This window comes from Macadamia integrifolia, unplaced genomic scaffold (genome assembly GCF_013358625.1).
Source record: "Macadamia integrifolia cultivar HAES 741 unplaced genomic scaffold, SCU_Mint_v3 scaffold535, whole genome shotgun sequence".
Classification (NCBI taxonomy): domain Eukaryota; kingdom Viridiplantae; phylum Streptophyta; class Magnoliopsida; order Proteales; family Proteaceae; genus Macadamia; species Macadamia integrifolia.
This window is the reverse complement of record NW_024870476.1, coordinates 92312-101285: the sequence shown is the minus strand read 5'-3', so window position 1 is coordinate 101285 and position 8974 is coordinate 92312. Positions and strand designations below refer to the sequence as shown.

At 36.4% G+C, this 8974-nt stretch overlaps 1 non-coding gene and 1 pseudogene across 1 annotated transcript; one reads left to right on the top strand and one right to left on the bottom strand.

The window, feature by feature from the left end:
• Positions 1 to 206: 206 nt before the first annotated feature.
• On the bottom strand, positions 207 to 313 carry LOC122069112. Its single transcript, XR_006137373.1, has one exon. It is a non-coding gene; the product is annotated as a small nucleolar RNA R71 (small nucleolar RNA).
• A 1130-nt stretch (positions 314 to 1443) lies between these two features.
• LOC122069110 lies at positions 1444 to 2067 on the top strand (annotated as a pseudogene).
• The last annotated feature ends 6907 nt before the right edge of the window (positions 2068 to 8974 follow it).

Here is an 8974-nt window from a genome sequence, read left to right as displayed (position 1 = left end):
TATTTCTAAGGGAATTTGAAGAGGTATGTATTCTAATTAAGATCCAACAACTTTTTGATGATGCTGTTAAGCTTAGGTTTATCACTTTTACATTAAAAGACCAAGATAAGAAGTGGTTGTATGGGTTACCCATAAATTCCATAACCTCATGGGAATAGTTCACAGTTGTCTTCCTTAAGAAGTTTTTCCCAACTCATAAGACCAATAAGCTTAGAAGTAATATCCTTCAGTTTAGGCAGAAACCTAGTGAGTCATTTTCCAAACTTATCGAGAGATTCAAGAATCTACTCCAAGAATGCCCTCACTATAGCCTAGACTTATGGAATTTTTGTCAAATAATTTATGAGCTTATTGATTACCCAACTAAAAAAATGATAGAGTCTATGTGCCCTGAGGGATTCACATCCTTTACAGATGAAGAAAAGGCATGAAAATTCTTACTTGACTTAGCTGATAAAACCCATGAGTGGGAATCAACCCAAGAGAGTGAAAGAACCATAGAAGAAAACGAATGTTTTGTGGATGGGATAGTAGCCAAGGAAGCCCATTTAGATAGCTTAATCAAGAGGATTGAGGCTATTGTTCTTAGAGAGCCATCATCAGTCAATTTGGTTAAGATTTGTGCTCGGTGCCAGTCTCCTGGTCATGTCATAAAAGAATGCCCCAACACCTCTGGGGGCACTTCTAATGATAGTGTTAATGCCTTATACCAGAATAATCTATATAGTAACACCTATAATCCAGGATGGAGAAAATCATCCAAATTTCTCTTGGAATCAAGGCAACCAAGCAGGACTTTCCAATTTTCAAAATCAAGATCAACCTGGACCCTAAAGGCCTCCCTTTCCACAACAATCTTTTTCCCAGAATACATTTCCTAGGTCAAATGTAGGACCTTAGGCTAGATTTCCTAGGGCCCCTCTCCTATCATCTTATCACCAACCCCCTGGGTTTACCAACATTGGAGAGGCAAGTAGAATAAGTAACTTGAAAAAAAATATGACCCTTCTCATGACAAGCCATCAAAATCTTATGAGAGAACTCACCCAAGTTATCTCAATTATGCATGAGAGGGAGAAAGAAACTTTACCCAGTCAACCAGAGCCTAACCCTAGGCATCATCAGCCTGTTAGTTTATAAGTACCAACTAATGCATCACTAAATGTAGTACAAGGTCAGACCCAACAAGATCCCTCTAACTAATGTAATGTTGTTTATGCCCTTAGAAGTGGAAGAGAGTACTAACAGAGTGTTCCTAAATCTTCCCCAACTATTACTCCTATTAACTCTCCTTCAGTTGAGGACACAAGTGTGCCTCTTGTTCTAGGTTTGTGTGATGAACCTAAAGATTCTTTTAAAATTAAAGAAGGTTTGATTGAGGAAACCAAAAACGATTCTTCTGAAAAAGGGTAAATCCCTAATAGTCCTTATGTTCCTTCTGTCCCATTTCCTAATCGCTTGGTAAACAAAAAGAAGATTGCTTCCATGGATAAAATTTTAGAAGTCTTAAAAAATGTAGAAGTGAACATCCCTCTTTTGGATGCCATATCCCACCTATGAAAAGGTACTGAAAGATTTATGTATTCACAAACGTATCACTAGTGTGCCCAAAAAAGCTTTCTTGGCAGGTAACATTAGTTCCATAATTACTTAGCCTACATATCTTGTTTCAAGTATAAGGATACAGGGAGCCCTACCATATCTTGTGTCATAGGCAACACCTACATTGAGCATGCCTTACTTGACTTTGGTACAAGTGTGAATCTTTTACCTTACCACGTGTACAAGCAACTAGGATTGGGAGAATTGAAAGCCACTGGAACTAGTCTTCAGTTGGTAGATAGGTCTGTTAAGATTCCGAAAGGGATGGTTGAGGATGTCTTACTAAAGGTAGGGGAATTTATTTTCCCTGTTGATTTCATTGTGTTAGATATCAAGCCCTTCTCAACCAAGGATGAGATCCCAATAATTCTAGGAAGACCATTCTTGGCTACCAGTAATGCATTAATCAACTGTCAGAATGGTTTTCTAAAGTTAGCTTTTGGCAACCAAACTGTTGAGTTTAATATGTTTAGGATAGGCAATCAACCATATATGGAAGAAGAGATCAACATGCTTGAGGATTTTTTGGATTTTTCTGATGATTTAATTACCAACTTTGATATTGATTTTGATTCAGAATTCCAAGACTGTATGGATGAATTGGATGATGATAGTGAAAATTTCTTTTCTAAAGTTTTGAGTCTTCACACACCTATGGAGCACTTAGGACCCCTTTCCAATTCCATTCCCAAACCTTCCATAGTTAAGCCCCCTAAGCTAGATCTTAAAGAGCTGCCATCTAATTTGAGGTATGCTTTCCTAGGGCCTGATCGGACTCTTCCTGCAATAATTTCTTCAAATTTGACTTCTAGCCAGGAAGAGGAGTTACTTAAAGTGTTAAAAGATAATAAGGAAGCCCTAGGTTGGACCATGGCTGATATCAAGGGCATAAGCCATTCTATTGTGCAACATCATATACATCTTATGGAGGATTCCAAACCATCCACAGAACCCCAAAGAAGAGCTAACCCAGTGATGATGGAAGCCATTAAGAAAGAGATCCTAAAATGCTTGGATCATGGAATAATTTATCATATTTATGACAGCCAATGGGTAAGCCCAGTTCATGTAGTAGTGCCTACGAAGTCTGGGGTGACTGCAGTTCTCAATGCCAATAATGAACTAATTCTAGCCAGTGTCCAATCAGGGTGGAGAGTGTGCATAGACTACAGGAAACTTAATGTGGTAACCTGGAAGGACCACTTCCCATTGTCATTTATTGACAAGATGTTAGAGAGGTTAGCTGGATATGAATACTATTATTTTCTTGATGGATATTTCGGCTATAATTAGATCCCAATTGCTTTAGAGGACCAACATAAGACCACTTTGACATGCCCATATGAAACATTTGCTTACAAGCGTATACCTTTTGGGCTTTGCAATGCCCCTGCTGTGTTCCAATGATGCATGATGAGCATCTTTTCTGATATGGTCAAAAAATTCTTAGAAGTATTTATGGATGACTTTTTAATTCATGGGAATTCCTATTCTGAATGTCTTCATCATCTTTCCCTAGTTTTGAAAAGATGCATATCGAAGAATTTGGTTTTGAATTAGGAGAAATGCCATTTTATGGTTAAATCTGGTATTGCTTTAGACCATGTAATATCCAAGGAGGGAATTAAGGTAGATAGAGCCAAAGTGGATTTAATTGATATTTTACCACCTCCTCAATCTGTTAAGGACATCCAGTCTTTTTTAGGGCATGCGGGCTTCTACAGAAGGTTTACTAAGAACTTTAGTCAGTTAGCCTGACCTCTCACTTCAATACTTGCCAAAGATCAAACTTTTAAGTTTTCTAAAGAGTGCTTAGAATCCTTTAAACAACTTAAGAAGGAGTTGACCAATGCACCCATAATTCAACCACCTATTTGGACTGAACCTTTTGAACTGATGTGTGATGCTTCAGATTTTGTCATAGGAGGGTCAAATGATTAATAAGTTGCCCACTGTCATTTACTATGCTAGTAGGACCTTAAATGATGCACAACTCAATTATACAACCACTAAAAAAGAATTTTTAGCTGTTGTGTTTGTATTAGAAAACTTTTGGTCCTACTAAGTTGGTTCACATGCGATAGTGTATATTGATCATTCTACTCTTAGATACCTAGTTTAGAAGAAGGATGCCAAAGCCCGTCTCATTAGGTGGGTTTTACTTTTACAAGAGTTTGATTTAGAAATTAGGGATAAGAAAGGAGTTGAAAACCTAATTACAGATCATTTATCCCAGCTTCCCAATTCCTTGACTATCGATTCTCCAATCAACGAGAACTTTCTAGATGAACAGTTATTTACAGTGTCCAGTGAACCATGGTTTGCTGACATTGTCAACTTCTTAGTTTCAGGTGTGACTCCAGATCACTGGTCCACCCAAGATAAGTATATGTTTCATTCCCAAGTTAAGCATTTTTTCTGGGATGATCCTTATTTGTTTAAGATATGTCCGGATTAGATTATCCGACGATGTGTTCCTGATCATTAGTAACATTCTATTATCTCTTTTTTCTATGATTATGCATGTGGTAAACACTTTGGACCTAAGAAGACTGCTGTAAAGGTTCTCCAATGCGAATTTTATTGGCCCACTCTTTTTAGAGATGCTTTTAATTTTTACAAGGCTTATCCTACCTGTCAGTATTTTGGCCATATCAATAAGAGGAACATGATGCCCCTCAACCTTAACTGGTAGTTAAGATTTTTGATATATGAGGCATCAATTTCATGGTACCATTCCCTAATTCCTTTGGGAATTTGTACATACTTTTGATTGTTGATTACATTTATAAATGGATAGATGTCATACCTTGTAAATCTAATGATCACAAAGTGGTGGTTCAGTTTCTCAAAGAGACATTTTTTCCTGCTTTGGTGTACCACGTGCAATAATTAGTGATAGGGGCACTCATTTTTATAATCAACCTTTTGAGGCCTTAATGAAAAAAGTATAGGATCACCCATAAGTTATCTACCCCTTATCACCCCCAAATTAGTGGCCAAGTGGAGGTGTCTAATAAGTAGATTAAACAAATCTTACAGAAAACTATAAATCCCAACTGTAAAGATTGGTCCCTTAGGCTCATTGATGCCTTGTGGGTCCATCAGACTGCATTCAAGATTGACCTTGGTCAGCTTCCCTACTATTTGGTGTATAGGAAAGCTTATCACTTACCAGTTGAGTTGGAGCATAATGCCTTTTGGGCCATCAAGAAGCTCAACTTTGATTTGTCTGATGCTGGAATTCATCGTAGGCTCCAACTATCTGAGTTGTAGGAACTTAGGAATATGCCTATGAAAGTTCTAGGATTTACAAGGAAAAGACCAAATCTTTCCATAATAAGCACATTCTGCATAAATCTTTTGCAATTGGTGATAAGATCTTATTGTACAACTCTCAATTGCATCTTTTTCCTGGTAAGCTTAGATCCCGATGGGATGGACCGTTTATTGTCCATAATGTATATCCCCATAGGGCTATGGAGATTCTGAATCCCAGAACAGGAGTAATTTCGAAGGTTAATGGTCAGTGTTTGAAGCCGTTCCTCGAGTTTCCTACTACTGGTAATGAAGAGGTCATGGATCTTCATGAACCTCTTTACACTGATGACTAACTTTTAATCAGGTATGACCCCCTTGCATTGTCTTCACTTTTAATTCTTTCCATGCATTGAGGACATTGCATGACTTAAGTGTGGGGGAGGGAAACTAGTTTTTGCTTTTTTCACTTTTTTTTATTTTTTTTTTCTTTTTGTTTTTTGAGCTTGCTAAGGATGAAGTTCTACTTTGGCTTTTGGCTAATGATCATACCATTCGGTTGCTTGATGTATGAAAATAAAATTTTTGATTAAGGTACCCATTTTTAATGTATAGAAACCCTGTTGAGAAGAAAAAAACAAGCCTGTGTCTTGAGATGAGACTTTCTTTTGAAAAATAAGAGACCCTTGTTTTTATGGTGTTGGACCAGATGTAAGTCTGTGGGTTCTTTTTGATTTGGCATGAGTTGACAAATGCACAATTTTAAATGAAGTGTGAAATGTGGTATAAAGAAGAATAAGAGTTGATTCCCTTGGAACTAGACAGGGCATTGCGCCTCAGGAAGCGTGGTGTCTTGATCGAAATTCCTAGGGAGGAAACTTCTGAAAGAACTCTAGCATCACTGTCTTTGTGGGCATATGCAAAAGCGAAGCTACATAGTAACTTGGGTGTCTGGTGTTTGCTCCACCATGTCATTCAGGCCAAAGTTAGTGGAGTAAAATTAAGTTTATTAAGCAAAAAAAAAGGAGAAAAAAATATGCAAATGTCATTAATGCTAGGTAACATGTTTGGTCAAAAACACTCTAACACCTTAGTCATTGGTTCCCTATTTCTTCACAAGTGGTTTTACCTTAAGATAAGAATGTTTTGGAAGAGACGAAGTGAGTTCCAAATTAAGAAATATGCTAGTGCCTAGATTTGGTAAAGGATAATAAAAGTTCAAATGTGGGGGTCCCTTGTAAGAGGAATTATCTTTGCTCTGGATCAGTATGGCCCTTACCTTTAGCCACGGGTGGGATTTGTTTGTTCTGAATTTTAGGTGTATATTCACTGCAAACACCCATGAGACACAACTCGTCCACTACGGGTAACTTAGGGGTTTAAAGCTTGTTGCACATGCTAAGTGAAACCGTGATTCCTACGAAAGTGAGTTAGGTTTTTTTTATCTTTATTCTTTTTCTTTTTGTTTTGCTCGATGACTAGCAAAGTCTAAGTGTGGGGGAATTCTGATGAGCACATTTATGTGTGAAATCTAGTGTAGTAAAATATGCATTTTACATATTTAGAATGGAGCTACCTTGGGTTTTACTCTCTTTTTGTAGGTTTTATATTTTCAAGGCCTTAAGGATTATTGGGCTCTATATCTCTAATTTTACACATAAAGAGGTCCTATTTCCTTTCATGGTTGTGAAGAGGACGAAATTCTGAACAAGATGGACGTGTTCAATTACAAGTACACATTCGTTTAGTCAACCGTACAAGTGATTATTCTTTTTGGGCCAGAAAAAGAATAATAGATCAGAACTGAACCAAGATGCAGAACCAATCCATTTGCAGTTATCCCAAGGGTATAATGAATATTTCAAATGCCAACAAGGATCGATGGATCGCATCCTTAAGTGATTGAAGATTTATTTTTGGTAATAACAACTACCTAGCGTAGTTGGTGAGTTGTGGTGTGCAAAATTCCTTTCTTATTAGGAGGTCTTAAGTTTGAACCTCTTAGCTGCCATTTGTTGAGGTTTTTTCCCTTTAAAATAGAATATTACCCAAATCTAAGCAAGAAATATCGGCCAAAGGGGTTTTCTTGCGCAAGAAGAGAGAGAAAAATAGAAAGAAGGAGAGAAACTAGGAAAAAAAAAGGCAAGAAAAATTGTGGGAGATCTCTCTCCTCACGTTTTCTCTCTTCTCTCTCCTCCACTTCATCAACAAGATAAAAAAAATCTTTTTTTTTAGAAGCTAAAATCGTTAGCTTCCCTCCCCCATTCTCTATATAATAGAATTTACACAAGGGGAGTAGGCACTTCATTCTTCTTCTAGGGTTTTTCTTAGTTGCTCTATCTCTTTCTCTAGCTCTAATTCTAGGTTTATGCTTTATACACTTTTGTAAGTTCTTTTTATTCAATTAACGCAAGCACTTTTGTTTTTTATTCGGTCTTTTATTTTTATTATTTAAACCATTAAAGTTGTAATTTTCAAGTTCTAGTTCTAGGCTTAGTTCTAGGTGACAAGAACAAGCTATGAAGCATGTCTTTCAAGGTCAATTTTTTTCTTCAAATTTGTTTTCTCTAGTACTAGAAATTTCAGATTTGGTTTATTCCAGATCTGGTTTTTAGTACTAGTAGTATTTCAAATTGATCAAGTTTTTAGTTCAAAGGTTGAAGTTCAAATAAGTAGGCTCCTTCCGTAGTCTTCTCTCCCCCCTCTCATTCCCTCTTCTGACTACCCTTTCTTTTTTAATTTAGGATTTTAATTTCAATCTTTACATTATTACTATCCCTTTCCCCCAAGGTTCATGGCTAGTGTATGTGTTGGCTTTACCCCTCCTAGCCATAGAACCATCATTTTCTTGATTTTATTTTAATTGTCTCCCTCTAAAGCCAAGTGGAGTAACCCTTATAAGAGTGACTCTCTGGTCAAGTAGGGAATCTCATATTATAATGCATCCCTCGGGCCAAGTAGAGAAGCCTACTTGTGAGCCTCTCTAGCTTTATCCCCTTTATTTTACTTTATTTTTATTTCAGCATTTTTTTTCCTTATTTACTTTTTAATTGCGTGGGGTGTTTACTTTCAGCTATTTATTTATTTAATTTTAATTACATGGCTTGCATATTTAAATTCTTAGATGACGAATGGTTAGGACGTTATTTTAGATACATATGTTTAGAGCCGGTAATTAGAATTAGACCACAACCATTAATCGATTTACTTTCACGTTATTAAAAGAAGTAAAAAAATAAAGTGGCTGCTCTCCCTATGTAGATACACTGATCCGTACACTTGTGGTTACATTTTAAAAATCTCAAACAGGCGTCCTTAGGAATCTCAATCTCAAAGTTTTTATTGTTATTTTTTTTTTCTTCTAGTTTTGAGTGGAGATAGACTTTGCTTATGCTCTAGTTTAGATCACATCTATTCAAAGAGAAGTATGGTTTTGAATTTTGTGTGTATATATTCATTACAAATACTCACGAGACACAACTCTTTCTTCGGGAACCCTAGGGGTTTAAAGGCTTGTTGAACAGTCTAAGTGCAATCGTGATTCCTACGAAAGTGAGTTAGGTTTTTCTTTCTTTCTTGTTTCTTTTCTTCTTTTTGCTCGAGGACAAGAAAAGTTTAAGTATGGGGGTATTTGTTGAGAATTTCTTATATACAAATTAGTCTAATTATTTTCATCATTTAACTCTTAGAACATGACTATTTTTAGGTGTTTTTTTTCTTATTTTCAGAATTCAGACTAAAAGTGGACCAAATGGAGTACAATTGTCAAATTCATGTTAAGGAACCAAACTCTAGCCAGCTTGGCCAATCTTAGATGCTCTTCACCATGTAAGTTGCAGCATATGTCAAGGATCTTATGTAGGGAGATTTTCTCTAGTCAAAGATCAACTCAACATTCCAAGGTTAGCCTAGAAGATTCCCTCCTGGAAAAATCTGTAGAATAAATTTCAAGGATTTTCTATGTGGTGGACAATTTCTACAAGGAAGATTTGGGGTGGTTCAACCTTCTATTTTGGTTTTTAACCATACATTGGGGATGAATAATTAGTAGTTTCCTATTCATGATCTTCTAAATTGGACAATTTTTTCTAGAAGATCTTATTCTATCTTCTAT